The sequence below is a fragment of the Phalacrocorax carbo genome, chromosome 6 (assembly GCF_963921805.1).
Source record: "Phalacrocorax carbo chromosome 6, bPhaCar2.1, whole genome shotgun sequence".
Taxonomy (NCBI): domain Eukaryota; kingdom Metazoa; phylum Chordata; class Aves; order Suliformes; family Phalacrocoracidae; genus Phalacrocorax; species Phalacrocorax carbo.
In genome coordinates, this window is record NC_087518.1 from 39,808,347 (window position 1) to 39,830,379 (window position 22,033).

The window sequence follows — 22,033 nt, forward strand, 5'->3', positions numbered from 1 at the left end:
ATCAGCATGCTGAAAACAGTGTGCTTTGATTTGTCTTCCCATTCAACCTCTACCTGTCTGGCCTCTGCAGCTGACCTTTATTTAATTGGGACAAGGCTGGAAGGATCACTAGACAGCATTAGGTTCCTGTGTCTGTTCCACCACCTATTTGTGAGGAGAGGATTGTCCATAGGGTACAGTTATAGCCTACCAAAGCCAGTTACCGGTTCCTGTCAGGTGCTTCAGAAGAAGGTGAAATAAAGCTCTCACCACCTAGAAAATTGAGCAGCACTGCTCACCGAGGTGGCATTTGGAAGTGTAATCTTCAGGTGCTCTGTTTTGAAGGAGATTTGTTAGAGGCAATTTCCTCACTCATAGCCCTGTCCTGCAAGCTCCTTTTGCAGTGAGCTAAGAGAGAAATATATATTGTTAATGGAAGGAGGGAAGATCATGCATCAAGCAGGTGTTAAATGTAAGTGAGCAGCTCTTTAGACAAACACTCTAGTGCTAGTTGTAGGTGTTGCTCCCATCTGCGTGCCAGAGGTGATGCTGCGTGGCAGCAGATGCACAGGTGTGAATGTTTCACCTCGCTCGGGCACAGGAGGAGGTCACCTTTTCAAAATCAGCCTCTTTTGTGTTCCCCTGCTGTGGCTGCAGTTCTTGCAGAATAGTTTGGGGGTTTGGGGTGGGGTGTTTGTTTTGGTTTTTGGTTTTATTTTGTGGTTTTTTTTCTTCAGAAAAGGTGCTTGAAAAATATTCTTTAATGAAATGAATTGGGGCATGTAATCAGAATTTTTTTTTTAATGATTCATGTCATAAGTGCAAAGAATTTTGGCTAAAGTAAAAGGTAAGGTTTTTTTAATCATCAACATGCTCATTATTCACTTCCCACTCTAAGCCAAGACAAGAAAAACAGCAGCTTTCTGATGAAAAGAAGAGGATCTATCAGGTCCCACTCACTTCTCATGAACTAAGAACTGATGTCAGTGACTGTCAGATTCAAGTGATTTTCTCCATAAATCTCCTCTTTACTTGCAAAAAGGAATCATTGTTCCCTAACACTGCACAAGCTTTTTGTTCAGGTTTGCTGTGTATAAAATTTAATGAGAACAGGCGCAGAACACATCAAGAGCTGAGCATGTGTCAGGAAATGTGTGTGTTTGAAAACCTTTTCCTATAATTATCTACATTTCCAGTTACCTACTTGGGGATGGTGAAGGGAAGGGGGCTGGGCGCTCACTGAAAGCAATAGTTTCCCGAAAAGTGAGAAGTACCTCACTGCCAGCATTGTGTATGGCTGGGGAAAAGAGACAGAAAGGATAAGGGACTTGGATGACACCAAAATCAAGTGTCCCCAAGGCAATATTGCTGCAGCTATTTTCTTTGTTTGAAGTGTTTGGGTAGTGTTTCTTGACTGGATGCTGCTGACTACGTTAATTGTGATAATCTGTTTTGTTGCGTGTTGGTTGTGCCCATCTGCTCTATCTCAATTTGTGCTCTGACCCTGTCCTGGGGAGTTCATGGTCCATCTTTCCATCACAGACTATGCAACACAGAGGGGTCCTGGACACAGCCGGGATGCTGAGGATGGATGCAAGATGAATGATGGTCCTGTCAAGGATTGGGAAAACAGTGGTATCATATGGGATGCTTACAGACAAGCAGATTAGGTAGTAATGAATGCACATGGATGTTTAGCAGAGTAACAGCGACCTTATTCACCTATACACCTAGTGCACTATGCCCTTATGAAATCCAGTGTCTTAATCTGCCTTTTTCCTAAACAGGCTGTGAGAAACTCTCATTGCTTAAGCGAAACAGCGATGCCAGCTGACAGACGCATGTCTATGCTCTTGTGAGGCTCACTGTTTGGAGGCACAACAGGTATTATCAGGACCCCCATTTGACCCTGCATAGACCAAGCTCCTCTGTGTGTTGGCTGTGACTCAACAGCCTGTGTAGTCTTTAGACCTGTGCTGCCATGAGGGGAAGAAAACAAACTCTGGTTCTGTCTTTGTTTTGTGAAAGTAATAACCACTTTGACTCTCATGGTTTTAAAGAGAAATGTATTTTTTTCTTTACAGACATTTCTTTCCTAAAACTAAGAGTAGCCAGGCTTTTAGGTCACAGGAGGGGTGGATGCAGCTGGGCTGGGAGCTGTTCTCCAGCAGCTGCTGTGGCCACCTTTGTGTGAGGGGGCAAAACTGGGAGCAAGGGGTCTCTGGTGCCAGAGTCAGGTGTGGGTTACAGCAGCACCCTTTGAAAAAAAGTATTGGCACTGGTTACAAACAGCAGATACCTCTTTCAGCATTGCTGGCCTTTATCATGTAGAGGCATTTTATTCATGTCCACGCTCATTTTACAGAAAAAAGTTCTTCTCACCCTGTCATTTGTCTCATTGCCTTCAGTCATCTCTGACCCACTGTTTTTTTCACGAAACTCAAGTACCTTCTCTCTGGGACATCAAGGGTATGCTGATGACCTTCTGTCCCATGCACTGTCCTAGGTGCAGTGACACAAAATAATGGGGCTTTCTAGTTTCTGAGTGTTTCTGATCATCCCAATCCTGCATAGACAATAGTAAAGAGCAAAATTAAATGCTCAGGATTTTCTGGCTAACGTTCAAACATGGCTTCTAAAAGGCTAAATGTTCTTTCAACATTTGTAAGTAACTCCTGTTATTGCATGGGTGTTTTACAGGTATAAAATTCAGCCTTTGTGATGCTGTGATTCATCATCTTATTTATTAATATTCTTCAAAAAATGTCAAGATTCTTCTGTTGCCTTAAAAGGCAGAAAGCAATCAAAAAGTGAACAGTACAAGCAAAAGGATGTATTGCAATGTTTTAATTACATTTGGAGCAATTAGAATTTCATTTAACTCATTGCTTCTACAAAAACCTTGTCCTAGAAAGTTATGGGGGGTGGGGTGGGGAGGAAATCCCATCTGCTTGAAAGCTGTTCTTCAAAACCCAGAGGCTTGGCCAGCCCTGGAGGCAGAGGTGGTGATGCCTTGCACACAGGGCAATAATTAATCCTTTGCTTGAAAGACCATCCAGAAATACATTGTGATTTTGGGTTTTACCCTGTTCCTCACATACCATAGCACCCAAGGGTGGGAACAGTTGAGATGAACCACATGAGTGGATTAAAGTGAGGTTTTTCCCCACCTCCAATCTCTAAAGAAAATGGTAAATATTTCATCTGGTTTGTGATTGCCTGCCACACTCCAGTAGTTTAGCAAATATATTAATAAAATGTATGAAATGTGACCTAGGTACAATTAAAACACCAGATGTGAAACTGGCATAAACCACATGGAACTTGAAAGGTGCAGCAGTCACTTGTTTTCTTGACTCTTACCTCTAGACAACCTATTTGGTATTTGCGTTGAAGTGACTTCTGAAACGTTTAGCAGTATTGTGTTTTAGGCTAAGTATTGAATTAATAGAAAGAGAAAGAGGTCGTGCCCATAATTTGTGTTTGGCATTAGGGAACTTGCGGGTTGTCAATAGCATTTTAAATTCTTCTTTCCAATCTATTAAGGTGTTTAATTTCATTTTAACCTTAAACATTTAGGGTTGGTAGTAGCCATCAACACTAAATTAATATTGCTGTTTTGCGAGTCATTAATTGCTATGGCTGAATTGCAACAGTAGCTCAATAAAATAAAATCCTGATTTTAACATCTCCCAGGTAGCGTATCTGGAGGAATGGGTTATGAAGCCATGTGAAGTCATCTGCAATTAGAACTGAGTGATCTTTATTAACTGTCCTGTATCATGCAAAGTGCAGCCAGTGTCATTCTCAAGCCTCTGGTTTACTGCACTTCATTTATCAAAGTGTGTACATCAAAGCAGAGGTAATTTCCCATAACGGGGGGGTATGGTGTGAGTACAATGAAGCCCAGATAGTAAATAATTATAACCTCTTTGAGATGCTTTTGTGCAGTGACGTTTTATTGCTGTTTCTTCTTGATCACTCTCCATTGAGTGCAAGAAAAATAAAATGGGCTACCAAATGCCTAGGAAACCATTTCAGAAAGATTATCTGAACATTTCCATGTTGAATTTTGACAGGGTGGTGAATGTGTAAGGGATTGCTGCTTCCAAAGGGAAAGCATCACAGTAAATGATGCAAATTGGCAGGATTACAGAATATAATGAATCCAAAGAAGATTTTAAAATATAATTGGAAAGGGTGTCAAAGAAAAAAAAAAAAGGTTAGTCTGTTTTATCTCTTATTGGGACTGGAGCTTACATCCTATTAAGAAATTTACCCGTGCCAGAGGAAAAGATGAAATGTATCGCCGACTCTTGTGAGCGCTATTACTGAACAATAAACTGTGTGTAAGGGTGATTGCAGAATTGTTGTAGTGGGTTTCTTTTTTTTTTTTATTGTTCTTTAATTCCTAAGGGAAGCGAAAATCTGTTTCTTAGAAAATTCTTCTCTGTATTTCCTTATGCTAATCAGGTTTGTGTGATGTGAAGTATGATTATGGGTAGTGAATTAACTGTTTCAAGCTGCTGTGTCTCCTGCTTGTAGAAATAACTGCTAATAAGCACGGCTGTGTGCTGTGTCCAGCCCTTTCCAGGGTCAGGTAGCCCAGCACCTCTCCCAGGGTAGCGTGGGAGGGGTTGGGGACTTAGCAGTGTGATCGTCAGTGTGTCACAGTGACCAGGAAAAACACATCATCGTTTTCATTTGGTAGGAATATATGGTATTTGGTATGGATGTACAGAAACTGAGGATGCAAGTCATTTCAGAAATCATCATGTTAACTGATGTTGTGTTGCAGAAATTAGCCAAAGTGTTTGTTGCCCCTGTGGTCCCTGTGCCAGCTGGCAAAGATCCTCTTCAACTTAGGCCTTGAGAGATGCAGATAAAACTGACTTCTGAGATCAACTCTGCTGAAGAAAGAGACCCTTGTTTATTCATTTAAAAGGATAAGAGAGAAATCATATTCTTGTAATAGGGAGATATGGTAAAGGGTGACTAAATTGAAATGCTGGAGGCACTTAAATAATAAAATTAAAATGAAGGTTAAAAAATGATTCTTGGATAATTGTGTACTGAATCACTCAGGTGCATGCAGTCTACATTGCTTCTTGCAGCACGAAAGCATTTTAACTGATTGACGCGCTCCAGTGATTTTTTTTCTCTTTGTTTTAAACCTGTTGTTCTTTAGCTCAGGCCAGTTCTGTGATCTTGTCAGAAAAAGGGTAATAAATATGCAAGTATTTACAGATGGTACTATTACAGAAGGTGCTGGGCTAGAGTAGAAAAACTGGGCTTAATCAATGCCTGTTGACAGCAGGAGCCCTCTAGACACAAACTCAGGTGCCTCATTCCCGGTAGGTTTGGAAATTGTGTTGGTAGTCCACAAAAGAGGAAGGCGATTGGCTCCTGTCATGCCCACTGTTGCCTTCAGTGCCATCCATATAACCCATCAGAAGTCTGAATGTTCGTGTTGGTCCTTCTCCAGCTTTGGAGAAGCTGATTGAAGCTTCTTACTGATGGTCATATACAAATATAGTTCTGGAAAGGAAAAGTGAGGCCTTTAGCATAAAAATAAAATATTTCATAAGACCTGATTTTTTTCTCATTGGGTTTTTTTCCTCTCAAGTACAGGCATAATATTAAATGGGCCTGTGGCCATCTCTGTATTTGCTATGATAAGTATTGCATAGGAACTTTTATAGGAACTCTGTTTTATAGGAGCATTTCTGGAGTTTCATTTTCCCTTGAATGTTACATATTTTAATCCAAAACAAACAAGCAGAGAAGTGTCTGGTGTTAGAGCAACAAGACCTTGGAAAACCAGGGCAACTTTTTCAGAATCTATTCCAAACTCCTAAACTTTGTTGCCTGGTGCCACAAATGCTCCAAGGCAGAGGAGTAATTACATGACTTGTTTTGGCTGTGCTTTGTGTGGTGCCTCCTGCAGCCTGGTGCATTTGATGGTTCTGATGTAGTAATTTGGATGCTCCCCTACATGCACTGGAGGTGCTGACTGCATTGTAATCCCCTGTGGCTGGGCCATTCCTCCTCCAGCACGGGGCATGACTCCCTGCGGGCGCCTGGCATCCACCGGCACAGCCCCCTGCGGGGACCATCCCTGTCCATGCCCAGCAGAGCTGCCCGCCAACGCGGTGCTGCACTCTGGGCTTTAAAGATTTTATTGAAGTCTGTTTCCACTGGGAAATCCAGATGAGGCTGAGATTCATTTCATTAGGCAAATACAAATGGAAATAAGATAAACCTTTACAATGTGGATCTAAGTGAGAGATGAAACATGCTGTGGTCACTGTGCTGGCAGCAGCTTTGATGTGAAGGGATCTTTCCTCTTCTTGTTTGCAGTCATTGAAATGAGGAGTGTAATTTATTTTTTAGACCTGTAAAAATTAATTATATCTTAGAAAATATGCATACTATGTATTCAATATAGCAAGGCCTGTACAGGGAAATGACACAACCTCAAACTGACCTTTAGGCAAATAGTGCCATTACAATCCAGGTTTTTTTGATAGCTGCATCTGTTTAAACAACTGACATATTAGTTCCTTATTATGTTAATTTCAAAATTGTTTTAGAAATAATTTCTGTCAGAGATTTGTTTTTATTCTGTCTGCTCACAGTGCATAATTCCTGTTCCTTTCCAGCAAAAGTCTTGGGAGAAAGAGGGAGGAGAGGAATAAAGAGTTTTGAAAATATGACTGTAATATTTCTGCTATTTGGAGAGAAGTCAACTACATGCCCTATAAAAAGGAAGACTTGGATGATGTTCATCTGCTTTGGGGAACATCGGGCCTTTTGATGAGCAAAAGTCTTTGACCGATGTTGGTGGCAGAGTGTATGTAAAAGAATTCAGCTGGTAAAATCAGCTTCGTGACAGCCTTAATGAAGTAAAAGGGGCAAGGGGAGGTGTGGAATAGGCTGAAGCCGGTGACAGTGAACACCAGCCCAGCCAGAGGTAACCAGCTCTCAGAGCAGTTGCAGCCTGGCACTTGCAGAGCTTGTGGGGACGAGTTGTGGTGGGACAGCAGGGACCCTGTGTGACAGGCAGCGGCCCAGCCTGCACCCGTCGGGCTGGAGGGGCTCCTGGGGAACGCCACACAGGGTGCATGTTGTTCCCTTGTGTCAAGCAGGTGATTTTGATGAGAAAACATGTATGTTATAATACCAAAAGAAAGTCGTATCAAAGAATCATTCTTTCACTTTTTCTGAAACGGTTAGGTTGCAAATTGGCTCAGGCCTGTTATTCCAGCTTCTTAAACAGGAAAAATTGATGCTTTACAGCCAGCTTTGCCTTCAGTGCATAACAAAACTCAAACAAAAGATGGAGACTAATGTTTGATCACAGGGGGAAAATGCTAAGTATATCTTCCAAATTAAACCCCAACTAACAGTTTTAGACAGTCTGTCTTTCCTGGAACCCTTAAAGCAAGCTTGGAAATACTGGGAGTGTCTGTGAAGCACAAACCCTCACTTCTGATTAAGCACGGAAGTAAGTGAATGATTTAGCCAGTCCGTTCACCTTGCTACGAGGAGCATACACAAGCCGGCTCTGCACCAAGGCCCAGGTCTTGGTAAGATTCGAAGTCACCTGTGCCAAGGCGGACGGGTCTGCAATTTGCAGAAGCTGCACACTCACCCCTGTGCAGTGTGCTGACTCAGCGCTCTGCCCCGCGCTGGGCTCCGGAATGACATCAGGTCAGGTTTGATTCAAACCGAGCACTTGTTGCTGTCTGCCTTCACTCTGCTGCACAGCAGCAGCACTGAATATGCTCAGCTGGGCTTAAATGTGCTGTTTATGTGTGGGACAATGAGTCGCAGATGCATTGATAATGGTAATGTTGATGCACAGTGTTGAAAATGTTTCTGAAGTTGCTGAAGAAGCAGAAAAAAAACGCATGTTTGTTATTTGAATGAGTTTTACCTTTTTATCTAGAGACGGCATATAGCTGAGGAGTCTCTCAAAAATGCCAGGAGCCTGAACAGCACCATAAATAGATTCCTGAATCAAATGTAAATTAAGCTTTCTGCTACATTTCTGTAATAATCCATCCAAAGAGGAGCAGAAGCTAAAAACCATAATAACAATGGGATAAATTATACATTTTCACATTTTTTCTAGCACTGCTGTTAGCATAACACTAGATTGATGTTGTACCTATTTTTATTTTTGCTGCTAGAACAGTCTTTGTCACAGAGAGGAGGCATACAAATTTCAATATCTAATATATTTTGTGAAATATATGGAGTGCTGCACTAATCTGACCTTTTCAGAATTTTTCATTTCAATTGGCTGGTCACCCCAGTCCTTTGCAACAGGTTAGGCTCCCCTTTTAATAGGAAGAGGAGGAGTGCAATGGTCAACCATTCAAAATACTGAATATTAAAAAGGTCAACAGAGTATGGCATGGCAATGTGAAAATGAGACAATACAGTACAATCCCGGATACCTCATTGCAGTGACAAAAATTGTAGCAAGAAGAGAAAATGTCACAACATGCATCCATTTCTAGGAAGGGATGGGGACATGCTGGAGAATGAATCTGTCCTTGCTGCAAAGTTAAGATGCATTTCTGCAGACTGCACAAAACCTTTAGCAAAAAAGTAGCATGTGTAGGAGTCAAAGATATTTCCTCATCATAAAATTATATTTGTGCAAATTATGCTGCTAAATGGCCACACAAACATGGCAAAAGTGCAGATTCCGTATTGTTCTGTATTTCCTTTTCTCCATGTGTTGTGCCATCTTTGGAACCGCTTTTTCCTAAAGAACAGAGGCCAGTGAGCTTAACAGCTTGTCCTTGCATTGTTTTCAGCCATGGGGTGAAAATTAAAAAGGTAATAAAAACCCAGAAAATAATTTTTTAAAATATCTAGTTTTAGGGGGGGAAAGAACAAACCTGAATAGTTGTAAAATGTAAAATTTTTACTGCAAATAAATTATGAGCTTTTGCTTTCTGATCCATTCCTCCTCAGAGCATAACTGGCACAAGTGCTAGAGCCCACTTTCCCCACATTGTACAGCACAGTGCTTGGTCTGAGTACGGCAGAGCTGAAGGTGTCTCCTTCATTGGAGGAGGCGGCCAAGCCTCCTGTGTGCAGGACTCTTCAGTTTAACACCTTTCTTGATTTTCTTTCATTTTTTCTTTATCAATATTCAGCAGTTCTTCATTTTCCATTTAAAACATTTGAGAAACCAAATGGTATTTAGAAAAATTCACTTGTAAAATTTCTTGGACTGATTGTAACTGCAGAAACACCATTTCACGCATTTCTAGTGTCATAAAGAAGTACTCTAGTAACTGTTTATTTTGCCTTGAGAAGATAAGTCAGTATATGATAAACATAGATCTGAGGTACCTGACTTAAGGCACTCTAGTTTGCAAACGCTAGCCAATGGCTACAAGAAATTGCTATTTTAAAAATTCCAAGCACCAGAGTTAACATAAATAACCTTCAATTGAAAATGGGATTTCTTCCCACCTGAGGCAAGAAGAATTAACTTGCAGGAATCCTATCTGGCAATAAAAATGCTTTTCTTTTGCATCCTCAGAGAAAGGAACAGCATTACAGAGAAGTTAAAAGAAGATGTACTAGCCATGTGGTTTTATTACGACGTAATGGGATTGCACTGCTGGGCTGTGACAGACCCAGCACTTCTTTCAGAGCACTTCAAGCTTGGCTGCTTATATTTTTGCTTCGGCAATTATAGCTAGCAATCATTCTTGATGGAGGTCATATCTTGTCACCATTTGCATGCACAGCTCCTACCGTCATTGGTGAGGTCTGAGTAAAATGGATGGAACAAAAAGCCCCAAATTTGGCCTGACTACCCTGCAAATTGGCATAAGCATAGCTCAGTTCATGCTTCTGATCAAGTGCCGTATGCAGCAGCCTCTTAACAAAAAAAAAAAAAAAAAAAACACCAAAAAGAAAACCAGAAAAAAATAATTAAAAAACCCCAACAATAACAAAGCCCAGCAACACAAGATGCCTCTCTGCTCCCACCTCTGGAAGCAAACCTGCCTGTGCATGCCCAGAGCAGGAGCTAAGTGCAGACAGAGTGGAGTGACAGTAAGATCATTTGGCTAATCTGCTTTTTGTGCTTACAGAATGTTTTTGCAAATAGTAAGATCAGAATCACCAGAAAAGCTCCTCAAAACATCTCAGCTTTCCAAAGCCACACTTATCTGATGCTGTGACAAGGAGCCCAGCGGGCCATTTGCAGTGATGGCGGTGCAAAACCTGGGAAGTTTGAGCCAGAAAGGGATTTCCTGAAGCAAAAGCAAGGGGAAATTTGTTGGTAAGTGGGAATAAAGTAGTTTTATAGAGATTTGGAATTTAAAATTATTCAGAAAAGGTGCAACAAAGATAAGGTATTTGCATGCGCAACCTCTGGAGAGTTAAACTCATTGCCAAACTGAGGGGTTGGAAGCATCTCTGGTCCGCTGCCACATCACCAGAGACCTGGAGCTGTGGGGAAGAGGTGGCTCCCACTCTCCTTAAGTGGGAGTGGGTAACAAGGGGTAATTCTGGGTCAGCGCACCTGTGGAAATAAAGAGCAGCAATTATACTTCAGAGTACGGCTAAACGGTGTCCTGCATCGTCATTAGCAATAGGCGAAAATTGTATTCAAGCCTCTAATCCCCTTGCCAGTTTGGATGTCATGAAAATTGGATCTGAAGTACTCTTGGTGATGGCTTTAAACAAGTAAAGCTTCAATGAGGTGATTAGAGAATCAGATCTGAAACAGCCTGTACCTGCCTTCACTAGTGTGAATATTATTCCAGGTGGGACAAACACATCCAACCTGCTCCGGATGGAAAACAATGCAGCACTGAGGGAGAGAGGCTGGTGCGAGCAGTGCCTTGGGGTAAATGGTGAGAGATGTTTTAGGAATAATATTTCCGGCGATACTGGTAAGTGCTGTAATGCTAATCCTTGCTATTCAAGCCTGCATTAGAGCTGTCTAGGTGCTTTTATATGAAATACTCTTACCAGTGACTATAGGTTCTCCAACACAGTATTGATAAGTACTGTAAAATCCCCAAAGCATTAAAATAATGGCTGAAAGAGGAACTTGGCTCATTGCCTACTGACGCCCCTCTCCCCAAAGCCATGCAGGAGGTACCCTTCGTGCCCTCCCTGCTGGGCTGAACAGAGACATGCTCCTCACCTAAATCTCTTTGGTCTATTTAGGGTTTTATGGGACATAACCAACACTTCAGGGTCCATTTGCAAACTAATGTTCAGGAAAGGTAAGCCCCTGATCTCTCCCAGGCTGCAGCGAGGAGCCCTCCAGGCGAGTCAGACCCAGACTGTGGGGCTAAGGGAATGGGTGTTTCTGAAATGCAGTCTTAAGAATACAAAACAGAGTGGCTTACACCCAAACATGAAGCTACCTAAATCTCTAATTAGATCCAGACACAAAAAAGCAAATGTTTTGCGTTAATAAACGTTGCTGCATCATCATTACAGCGCTGGGGAAATCCCAAGCCAAGGCGCAGGTGTGGACCAGCAGAGCAGAGTGCTGATGTGCCCATCCCTCAGCCTTGGCTGACACCCCGGCTGGTGCCCACTGCTCTGCTCCCTCCTTGCTGGCTGGGCAAGACAGAAACATCCAGCTAATGGCACTGGGGCACCAGACAGCCCCGCTGTGTCGCCTTTGCTACCTCTCCCTAAGGGAGCTGCTCTCTCTTCCTGCACACACGCAGGTGCAGGTACAGAAAGGAAAAAAGGTTAAATAAAATATAGGAGCTCACTATCCCTCTCCCTGTCATGTGTCACACAACCTGCTACTTCACTCTCTGTAATGGCAGGACATATTATACTTTGTTGTGCTATGAGGGCATTTCATTCATTTATTTCTTATAGATCCTCTGCTGTGCCAGGCACTCCTTGATCCATTTTCAATCCCATTTTACAGACTTGGGGCTAACGTTAAACAAGTACTGTTATTTTAAAAACATCATTGCACTAAATGACTCATCCTTCATTTCCTGTCATAATAATTTTTAACAGTTTTTTTCTCCATGAAAAACATTGGGGGGGGGGGTTTCTCTCCCTTTTAAGATAATGTATTTCTCATTGCTTTTTTATATTTTTAACTTTAAAACTCCCAAGTCATCAGCCACCATTCAGCTCCCTTGGAAACATGCTATCAGTTCAAGTAGCTTTAAGCAACTGGAGGAGAATAAGAAAAGCCACATGTACCCACAAGGAGGGATGATATCTGGGAGGAGAGAGCCAGGCAGTCCATGGAACTGGGGGCTCTGCTGAGGTGGGGCTGCAGGCTGGGGCTTGTGGTCCCACATGGCCCCTTGGCACAAGAGGGACTGGCTGTCCTGGGGCGGGGACCATCTCCCTGACCTTCTGCTAGCTAATTAAGGGAGATTGGTCCAAGATCTTCACAACTCACTTCATTTTGAAGTAAAATTCCAAGTAAGTGTTATGGTAGCGGGAGGTACTTCTCACCTCTGAAGGAGGCAGGTGTTTAGGTTTAGGAATACAGTTTGGAAAAGGTCATCTGGGTTGTAGTGTTAACGCTTATCTTTAATCATCAACAAAATCTCCTTTACCTATTATGGTCTAGAGCTGTCTCAGGAAGACAAGGATTGTTGTTAACAGTGACACTAGGGAGCACGGGAAGCATGAGCTGGCAGCGCCGTGGTGTACCCCAGCACGGGTGGTGCTGGATGGTTCCCCTTCTCTGTCCTCTTCCTTGACTTGCTTTACATGCAACTTCTGCTGAGTAGATGCACCCTCCTTGAGTTTTGGGTGATTCCCTGAGAATTGCTGCTGATAGTGAAGGTGACAATAATATGCAGAGAGTTTATTGTTCTACTTTTCAAAATGCAGGGAATGATCATTATTTTTTTACAGGATTGATCTGATCCAATGCCTCTCCCCTCAAAAAAAAAAGTAAAAAAGGAGAGGAGAGGCTTCCTAAGCCCCTTGAGAAGATTTTATATCAGGCCTTTCTAAACCATTCCCGTTTCTCTGCTGGATGTTAATAATTACAGCTTGCAACTCAAGAATTTTGTTCTCAGTCATATCCTAGTTTTATTCTCGGTATAGCTGAATGGCAAATTATTCATTTGCTCTAATCACAGTGGGGTTAGGATCTTTGGTATGCAAGTGACAATATTAATTGCCTGGCGTGTGGTCTTCTGAAGAACAGAAGTTAGAAAGAATGATTCCACACCCTAAGTCATTAGGAGAACAGTGCAATTCATTATCTGTGTGTTATTATTACTAATGACATGGTAATAGACTCCATACTAACAATAAATATGTTTTTATAAGCTCAGTGTTTTACTTAATAGCCCTTTTATCTTGAAGGCAAAGGTTTGTGTCCTCCTCAGCTGAAGCACACTTGCACTGCCTCTCACATGGAGCTGCCTAGTGCACCATCTCAGGACCAAATCCTTTATTTGGCAAGCACAGCACTCTGTGTTGTGCATTGGGGTCAGGTCACACAGTGTGACTTTTGGCTGTTTCTGTGTTGCAAGCATTTTGGCTGGTGGTGTCTGCTCAAGCCCTGGAAGAACAGGGAGGTAAAGCAGCCTGAGCATAGGCTGAGGGGGGGGCTGCCTTCCCAGTGTCCCGTCCTGGGTCCTGCTGTCAGCCTGGGGAGTGAGGACCTGCTCAGACATGCATGTACTGGTAGGGAGAAACCCTTTCCAGCCTTTGTTTCAATATCTCCAGGAACAAGACCTAGCGGATATATCTCTTCATAAATGTAGATATTAGATCTCCCTTGAACACCCAGAGCATTGCTGATTAATCATTCCTTGGCAGTGGCTTTTGCAGCTATCTGTACTGAAACTGTTGGTCACCGCTGGCCAGAGCAGTGCTGTGAAATTTCACTGCAGTGGGAAGACTCTTCTTCAGCCGAAGGGGTTGAAACAGATTAGTCATGACTCCTGCAGAGAAGACGGTGCAGTTCATTGCTTTGGTGCTTCTCCTCACCTACCCTGAAAGTTTTTTCCTAGTTCAACAGATGTATATCAAGATCTGGAGGCTGCAGTACTCGTGTTGTGAGTGCAAGTGACTCCTCAAAACAGTTCATAAATCAAGAGCCACTTCTAGAGGGAGGCACAGCATCTTTCCCTCCACCGCTCCCCCCCCAGCCCCCTGACAGGCTGTCTGAGGCTTATGTGAACAAGCTCCCAAAAAGAGGATTTTGTTTGTGTTTTTATTTTTTAAATTACTAACTTCTTGCTCTTAGCACAATTGCATTTATATATAGGGATGGCAGGAGCCTTTCAGAAAAATCTTCTTAGAAAAGGTGCTGCCTCAGACACAGCCTACACAATGAAATCAAAGGATGAGCTAAAATCCATACACTGTGCCAGCTTCGGGCACCACACAGCTAGGGAGCTGGTTGGCAGAGCCCAAACTTTCAAGCCTGTCTATGAAAAAGCTCTTCTATAATGACATTGAACCTCATCACTGCCTGAGTTCCCTGACATTGACAGAGCACGAAGCAGACTTTTTTCAGGGCTCTTTGCACTGGGCTTGGTTTTCCCATGGCAGGGTGCTAGCTGCCTCCTGCTCCAGGCAACCTCACAAAGCAAAGAGGGGGGCTTTGTCCCCAACAGGGAAGCTAAAAATACAGACTTTATATAGTGGATATTGATGGATGATTTTGGTTAGATTGTGAGTCATTCAAGGCCAGGACATACACTTCTCATCTCCCCAGCAAAACCCTTGAAGCACAGGGTGGACTGCGATGGAGACTTGCACTTCTTTCCAGTTGATGCTGTTTTCAGGGGATCTAGACACCAGATTCTGATGGAGCCCCAAAACTCACCCATGGCTTTGTACTCCTGCATTTAAAAGGAGAGGGGGAAGAACAGAAATATTACTGAAGTTGGGGCAATAGAGTTAGGGCTATTTTATTCCCCTTGGCAAGAAATTAATTTCTCTTCCTTCCTACATTTAGAAGTTTTTAATGTGGTAAAAACCTCTGCTGCTGGTCTATCACCAGGGCTCCCAACCCATGTCCAAGGGAGTGGGGCACTGTCCCCCTGCTGAGAGCACTGGTGACCAGTGGATTCAAAACCCAATCTCAGAGGGAATCTACTCTTGGGAAAATAACATTAAGAGGCATTTCAGCACTATATCCTTTTATTTCCAGTCACAGGTGTACCGACACAATTCTGGTGATGCAGTAGAATACAAAATGATTTATTAATGACAGGAAAATCTGCGCCCTTGAATATATCCCAAAGCAAGTTTGAAGTTATTGAGGCAGGGTCATTACCATTCGCTCTATTAACAAGACCTGGAAAATTTTAACTTTAATTGAATTTCCTATAAGTTGCAACCTGGCCTTTAACAGAGAGGCTTCATTTTAATTTATCACACACCCAGGCATTTGCTTTAGGCTCACTGATTTATTCTGCAATGCTGTTGAAGATATTTTACCCCAATTGCATTCTGGTATCAAATGCAGAAACCTTAACTAGAAAATCAGCATGTTTTTGCTTTGGTGTTTTCTAATTTAGATGTAACCATGCCCAGCAGGGACCAAAACTTCATTTTTTGCCTGAAGTTGTTTAAATTGTCTAGCAGCTAAAATGGTTAATTTGGCTGTTCAACACTAAGCAGAAGTGATGTGCTGGTGCCTGTCCACGGGACATGCTGTCTTGGGGACTGACAGCCAGACCTTCCTGCAATGGCCCAAGATCCTTCCCTTGGGGAGGTGTCCTGCAGGGCTCTTGCTTGGGAGGATTGAATTGATGGCAGAGAATGCATGAGTCCTGTCTGTTTCCATGGCATGTTTCCTGTGCCCAAGCACTGATGTGAATTTTGAGTGATTTACACAGCAAGTCTCCAGCATGCTGAACCCTCATCCTGAGCAACTCCTGGATGCTGAGCACATTTCTCACTTCTACATTTCTCACTTTGCAGGAGAGGGATTCAGGTGGGTCTGAGAAGACACAGGTCAAGCTCGGAGGAAATCCATCTCTCTCACCTGTGGTCTCACAGTGAGCTCTCAGACCATTTTATTTGGGACAAGCATATCAGAGAAAAAATAGTAAATGCACATTAACGCCTCTGTACAACTCTGTCCAGGTCAGCATCTGAAAATGCTTCCACATACCTGTTTATTAAATGTGCCAAAAGCTAGAGCAGGAGCATCCCTCCCTCTGGCCAGCAGTACCTGGCTCCTGGAGCCGGGATGAATCCTCACCACGCATCGGCATCAGCTTCCACTCAGCCCGAGTCCTGGGCTCCTCTACGGCAAGTCAATAGAAATGTTCAGTGTCCTAACAAATTAAGGGAGGAGAAAGGCATAATTTAAACTGAAATCACACGTGGAATTATAGGAGCTGACCGTGCATTTTTAATACACGTATTAAACTACTCCGTAGAAAAGTAAGTTAACATTTTAAACATAGTGGAACTGTTTTTAACTTGTTTGTTTAGAAAACAAATATCAATTTCATATTACACTACATTGTTGAATTATTTATTTACGGCTCGAAATACCTGTGCTATTTGTGCTAGCTGCTATTATAAATACTGAATTAATGTTCATTTATTTCTCCACTTAGGTTACAATTGTGGAGACTGTATTATGACTTTATCAATTGGTTTTTTTTTCTAAGAAACTTATTTCAATCCAATTTTTTATGTCATGTTACAGATAAATGAAAGCAGAGGACCCCCGTATTGTATGTGAAATCTGTAATACCATGGCTCTACAGTAATGCCTTAAACAATCAAGCTAAATATGTCAAGGGACTTTTTAATACGCTGCACTGATGAAGCAAGAGTATTAAATTTATTCAACCATGAAGAAAGCTTTGATTATCATACACCTCAGCTGTGCTGCTATGTGTTGACCATGAGAAAAAAAATAAAAGAAAATGAAATGTGATTAGTTCCTGATGGGTTGAAATTCCTTTAATACGCGTAACATGGAGGGAATTAATATTAAGAGCTTCCATCAAGAATACTTTTTTTCTCATATCTACTCCACAACACAATGAATCAGTGTCTCCAAAGTGTGATAACATTCTTATCAATATCTGAATGGAAACATATGGGATGGCGCAATTATTGCTATTTTATTGTTTGCTCAGTTAAGTAGGACATATATTGTGTACCTCTCTGAAGCCCTGTAAATAGCTGTACCAATTTTTACTCTTGAAAACAGGAGTGATGATTGCTTTGTGCCATTTTTTTGTCAGTAGATTTGATTGTGCAGATTTGGAAAATTGATTAAGTTACAAGATTTTTAAAATTATTTTTGAGCTGAAGCTTAACAAAAGCCTATTTTTAAAGCCTTAATAAAAAGCTATAATGCATTTGAGTGAGACACGATTATAATATGCATAAGCCATTGTCAGTAGATGGAAAAATTATGAGAAAGTTTAAAAGGCTAATTATTAATCACCTGGCTTCGCCAGCACTAAGGTATTCATTTCCCCGTTTCCTAGGCAGATGCTGGATTTGCAGAACTACAGTGGTGTATCTGAATTATTTTTAGGAAGGGGTGTAGTGCCCTCATGCACAGTATAGACATTATCAACTGAATTATTACAAGTCCATGTTTTGCTTCTCCTGTGCCTCCGCAGCTATTTCACACATGCTCATTGCAAGTACCTGTCAGTGAGGAAGCACAGAAATTTCACAGAATTCACAAAGATGTGCGAAATTGAGTTTAAAATGTTGAGCATTGTTAATTTGTGTGCATCACTTGTAGAGGTAAATAGTGGTATGATTACAGTGGAAACATGGAGCCAGAAGAGAAAATAAAATGTGTATTTGGGGGGGCACCATACTGAGGTCCAGCTGGCCCCACTGCCCCCAGTTGGCCCAGCACAGGAGCAGGGGCACTGTGCCTGATTGGGAGCTCCTTCTTCACCTGCCTGGGGCAAAGAGCATCCATGCCCGTGGGGACCCAGCTCTGCCCTGCGCAGAGCGCACCCTTGCTCCTCCATCCAAGGAAGCAGCCGAGAAATGCACCACAAACCCAACAGAAACCAAGGGGGAGCAACTGAATTTACCAAACCCCAAGATCCCTCAGCAAATACGATGCTTTCCACACTAAAGAAACCTCAGTGGGGAAGGAGCTGTAATCCCCCATGTTGCATTGGCCCCACACAGGATTAGGGGACTTCTTACAGCCAGTCTGCACCACCTCTTCTGTCTGTTGGTCCCATGCCGGAGCAGAGGCAATACAGCATTCACTGGGACAGGCAGGACAGCTGCTTTACTGAATCTTAGCAGAGACACTCTGCTTCTGCCTGTGCTGCTCTGACACATCAGCTGAGAGCTGTATTTTATGAAACCTGCTTGGATGAAACCAGCAGTGAGAACAGGCTTGATAAACTGTCTAATTTCTTTGGTTTCATCACTGAAACATCTGCCTTCTCTGAAGAAGGCAAAGTACTCCAGAGCATGCTTCCCCATTAATATTGATGCCTAGGGCAGCCTCTGGCAGAGCTGGCCCCAGGAGCCGGGGTGAGCTGGGGTGAGCCAGAGTAGTGGGAAAAGCTAAGGGGTTGCTGCGGCAGGGGAGTAGGGTGCTCCTCAGAGACAGCAGGAGCTTACCGCCCTGGGGGTATAAGCAACTGCAAAGGGCAGAAAGCCCTCAGAAGAGGTCATGTGTCTGTAAAAACGTGTTGAATTTTAAGCTGACTTTAAATTTCTGACTTTAGCTAAAAGTCAGAAAGAACACTCTAAGACATGAAGAAAAAACTGTCAGACTCATTAGAATAAAGTGTCCTCAGCAATTTGTGCAGACCCTGCCTGGGAAATCTCCACCAAGACACTCTGCCAGGGTGAGCAGGGGCAGGTGGTGCACGGACCTCTGGGACAGACTTAGGGAGCAAAACACAGAATCACAGAATCACAGAATGGTAGGGGTTGGAAGGGACCTCTGGAGGTCATCTTGTCCAACCCCCCTGCTTGAGCAGGCACACCTACAGCAGGGGGGACAGGAATGTGTCCAGGTGGGTTTTGAATGTCTCCAAGGAAAGAAACTCCACAACCTCCCTGGGCAGCCTGTGCCACTGCTCTGCCACCCTCACAGGAAAGAAGTGTTTTCTCAAGTTTAGGTGGAACTTCTTGTGTTCCAACTTGTGCCCACTGTCCCTTGTCCTGTCATTGGGCACTATTGAAAAGAGCCTAGTCCCATCATCCTGACACCCACCCTTTAGATATTTATAGGTATTGATGTAATCCCCCCTCAGTCTTCTCCAGGCTGAACAAACCCAGGTGTCTCAGCCTTTCCTCATAAGAGAGATGTTCCAGTCCCCTGATCATCTTTGTAGCTCTCTGCTGGACTTGCTCAAGCAGTTCTGCATCCTTCCTAAACTGGTGGGCCCAGAACTGGACACAGTACTCCAGATGTGGTCTCACTAGGGCAGAGCAGAGGGGGAGGATAACCTCTCTCGACCTGCTGGCCACACTCCTTTTAATGCACCCCAGGATACCCTTGGCCTTCTGGGCCACAAGGGCATGTTGCTGGCTCAGGGTCAGCCTGCTGTCCACCAGCACTCCCAGGTCCTTCTCAACAGAGCCGCTTTCCAGTAATTCAGCCCCCAGCCTGTACTGGTGCATGGGGTTGTTCCTCCCCAGGGGCAGGACCTTGCCCTTGCTCTTGTTGAATTCCATGAGGTTTCCCTCAGCCCAGCTCTCCAGCCTGTCCAGGTCTCGCTGGATGGCAGCACAGCCTTCCGGCGTATCAGCCGCTCCTCCCAGCTTGGTATCATTGGCGAACTTGCTGAGGATACACTCTATACCATCATCCAGGTTGTTGATGATTAAACAGGACTGGACCCAGTACAGACCACTGGGGAGCACCTCTAGTTACAGCCTCCATCCAGGCTCTGGCCCATTGGTCACGACCATCTGAGTTTTGCTGTTGAGCCAGTTCTCTGTGCATCTCACTGTCCACTCACCCAGCCCACACTTCCTTAGCTTGCCTGTGAGGACGCTATGGGAGACAGTGCGAATGCCTTACTGAAGTCAAGATAGACAACATACACTCCTCTCCTGTCCTCGACCCAGACAGTCACGCCATCATAGAAGGCTATCAGGTTGGTCAAGCGTGATCTTCTCTTGGTGAATTCATGTTGACTATTTCTGATAACCTTCTCGTCCTCTACATGCCTGGAGATGACGTCGAGGATGAACTGCTCCATCGCCTTTCCGGGGATGGAGGTGAGGCTGGCTGGCCTATAGTTTTCTAGGTCCTCCTTCTTGCCCTTTTTGAAGATTGGAGTGACATTTGCTTTCCTCCAGTCCTCGGGCACCTCTCCTATCCTCCACGACCTTTCAAAGATAATGGAGAGTAGCTCAGCAAGAACATCCACCAGCTCCCTCAGCACTGGCGGGTGCATCCCATTGGGGCCCATGGATTTGCAAGGATCCAGTTTGCATAGGTGATCTCTGACCTAATCCTTCTCAACCGATGGTAAGCCTTCCTTTCTCCAGATATTTTTTTCTCTTTTCTGGAAGCTGCCTGAGGGCCAGCCTTAGCAGTAAAGACCGAAGCAAAGAAGGTATTCAGTAACTTCACCTTCTATGCATCCTGTGTCACCAGGGCCCCTTCCCTGTTCATCAGTGGGTCCACTGTATCTCCAGCCTTCCTTGTACTCTTCATGTATTTGAAGAAGCCCTTCTTGTTATCTTTGACATGCATTTCCAGATTTAATTCCAAGTAGGCCTTGGCCTTCCTTGTTGCATCTCTGCACACCTTGACAACATTCTTATATTCCTGCCAAGTGGCCAGTCGCTTTTTCCACATACTGTGAATCTCCCTTTTCCATTTGAGTTTCTCTAGAAGCTCTTTGCTAATCCATGTGGGTCTCCTGGCTCCTCTGCCTGACTTCTTTCTCCTAGGGATGCACTGATCTTGAGCTTGGAGGAAGTGATTCTTGAATACTGTTCAGCTCTCTTGGACCCCCCTGCCTTCTGGAGCCCTAGCCCATGGGATTCTTCCTAGCAGGTCTTTGAAGAGACCAAATGTGGCACTCTTGAAGTCCAAGGTTGTAACCTGACTCATAGCCCTGCTTCTACCTTGCAGTATCCTAAACTCAACCATCTCATGGTCACTGCAGCCAAGGCTACCCCCAACTCTCACATCCTCAACCAGCCCTTCCTTGTTTGTTAGGATAAGGTCAAGCAACACATCACCTCGTTGTCTCCTCCACCACCTGCATCAAAAAGTTATCCTCAATGCTCTGCAGGAACCTTCTGGCTCATGCATGGCTCACCGTGTTGCTTTTCCAGCAAATATCAGGGTGGTTGAAGTCCCCCATGAGGACCAGGGCCTGCGATTGCAAGGCTACTTCCAGCTCTCTGTAGAAGGCTTCATCAACTTCCTCTTCTTGATCAGGTCGCCTGTAGCAAACACCTACAACAGTGTCACACATATTTGGCTGTCCCTTAATTTTTACCCGCAAGCTCTCAACTTGTTCTCCTTCCACTCCAAGGCAGAGCTCGATGCGTTCCAGTTGCTCCCTCACATAAAGAGCAACTCCCCCACCTCGCCTTGCTGGTCTGTCATTCCTGAAAAGCCTGTAGCCATCCACGACCACATTCCAGTCATGTGAGCTATCCCACCATGTCTCTGGATTGCAATGAGATCAAGGCCCTGCGACCACACACAGACCTCTAGTTCCTCCTGTTTATTCCCCACACTGTGTGCGTTGGTGTACAGGCATTTCAGAGAGGTGCTTGAGCACACAGGTTTCCCCAGAGGGGTGGATGAGGACCCACTACAGCTATGCAAATCCCTGAGGTGGTTGGTCGCTTGGTTGCTGTCGCATAAGGCCACTACAGCACCTTTACCACTGATCAGGTTGTCCTGTCTTATTCCCCCATTGTGTGTGATGGCATTAGCCTTGCCAGTTTGTCCCCCTCCCCTCAAAATTCCTCAGTTTAAAGCCCTCCTCACCAAGTTTGCCAGCCTGCTGCCAAAAAACTAGGGGGTCCTGTCTGCGGGACCCCCTCCTGCACTGGCAGAGCAGCACTGTGATAGTGTCCGGGGTTAGGCATTTGTGATCCAGCGCCC